Source organism: Crocodylus porosus, unplaced genomic scaffold (genome assembly GCF_001723895.1).
Source record: "Crocodylus porosus isolate Cpor-Errol unplaced genomic scaffold, CroPor_comp1, whole genome shotgun sequence".
In the NCBI taxonomy this organism is placed as follows: Eukaryota; Metazoa; Chordata; order Crocodylia; family Crocodylidae; genus Crocodylus; species Crocodylus porosus.
In genome coordinates, this window is record NW_017728916.1 from 27148113 (window position 1) to 27150101 (window position 1989).

At 41.1% G+C, this 1989-nt stretch overlaps 1 protein-coding gene across 1 annotated transcript in view; it reads right to left on the reverse strand.

Annotated features, from left to right (window-relative positions):
• ELAC2 (elaC ribonuclease Z 2) overlaps positions 1-1989 on the reverse strand; it is a 32919-nt gene that overhangs the window by 23145 nt on the left and 7785 nt on the right. The window lies entirely within an intron of this gene.

The following is a 1989-nucleotide window of genomic DNA, read 5'->3' on the forward strand; positions in this document are numbered from 1 at the left end:
GGGGGACAACAGGACACGACAGTATCTGGAGTACATGCTTATACTGAGCAATGCTGAGATGCAAGGTCACCGTGGCTTGAAATACCGTTGATTCTGATGGGGCCCTGCTGAACAGACTACGTGGTAAGTTACGAGCCTTTGGCTCAAACTAATATCATGCATGGTTTGTTCTACACCAACACAGGCACCACAGTGCTGCTCAAAAGTGTGTTTATGGAGTACTTGTGATAAAAATGTGTGGTTGTTTCAAAAAAAGTTTATCCACAAATGATGCATGGTTACCCAAGTGCACTGGTACTATTCAAATTGCTAGAGTCATGTCTAATTTCACAGCTGTTTTCAAATTTGCTCCTCACTTTCATGTGCTCAGGGAGAACAGGGTCTGACAGTAAAGAGAAGGGGAGGGAGCTGCCAGGGGTAGCAGAGACAACAAGGCTACCTGCCCCCCATCCCCAGAAATCTTTCCCCTTCTGTAGCAGTGGGAGGGGAATAAATTCAAGCCAAACCTCCAATAACTAAGTTCTACACCTGGAAAATTATAATAAATTTATAAATCTTCCATGCATAAAATCTAATTATTGGGGGCATCATCTTATAATCAGGGTCATCTTCTAGTCAAGTAAATACAGTAAACGGGGATCAAGGAGCTCCCCTTCCTTGCTTCTGTATTTTGTACACTGTTCATTTCAAGAAGCCTTATCTGCTTGGATTCATTAGGCTCTTTGGATATTTCAAAAGCATCAAAATCCTGTCAAACCTAAGCATATGTTGTGTACACAGTTGCCTATGGGCATATCTACACATGCAATGAATGTGGCTGTGCAGAAAATTAAGGCTCATTAATTCACTCCCTAGCACTCATCTAACATGCATCCTGTTGGGAGCAAACTGAGCCTGACAGGAGCATCCCAATCCAGGGTAGCTCCTGCCCTGCTCTGCCCACCTGCAACAGCCAAGGGGCACTCCAGCATAGATGCATATGTAGACACTGCACATGTGTAGACAGTGACACTTTTACAGTGCATTAGTATAATGTGTAGTAAAGCATGTCATGTAGATGCCTGCTATGACTAAAACAAATATATTATGTAGTCTAAGTCTGAATTATAAAAACCTTTTCTGGACATCAATACTTGCAGGATGTTACCAGTTATTAGTGGACACAATGTGTTTTACCAGACAGACCCCTCAGAGCTGCCCTAGCCTATATTTCTTTGAAAGAAACACACTCTCAGTAGAAAGGTAGTAAACTAAGGAACAACCTTTATTTAATTATGACTTGGGTCAGCAGAGTAGCTTGTTACAATAACTAGTTAAACCCTGAACAGGCAGCACCACTTCTCCCCATCTGTAGCTTGAGATAATCAAGGCATCCTGCTATTATGGTCAATAAATATCAACTTTTTAAAAAACAAAAATGCACACCCCCAAAATTTCAAACACTGATTTTTTTTTTTTAAAACCAGATGTTTTTATTTAGTTATATTTTATTGGGTTTTTTTGTTAAGATACTTAAATTAAAAATGTTTTTTGTTTTGTTTTTTTAAACATACACTAAAGCTCTAAAGATATCATCACAGAATAGGGGTTATAACTAGAGGTGCACAGATATGCTGATGACATATTGGATCAGCACAGATAAAAGCAAAATTGACATTACTGGAATCAGCTCTTTTTGGCCAGTGTGCATCCCAACAGGATGCAATGTAGCTAATAACGTCACCGATAAATGCTGTATGCATACACACAGCCACAGCATGCACACACCCAAGAATGCAACCCGACAGCTTGGACAGCAGCATCCAGTACATCAGTGCAACGCTAAAGAAAAACACTCTACCCAACAGGACTCATAGATTTCATAGACATTAGGGCTGGAAGGGACCTCGGGAGATCATCAAGTCCAGCCCCCTGCCCAAAGGGCAGGAAGTCAGCTGGGGTCATAGGATCCCAGCAAGATAAGCATCCAATTTACTCTTGAAGGTGTTC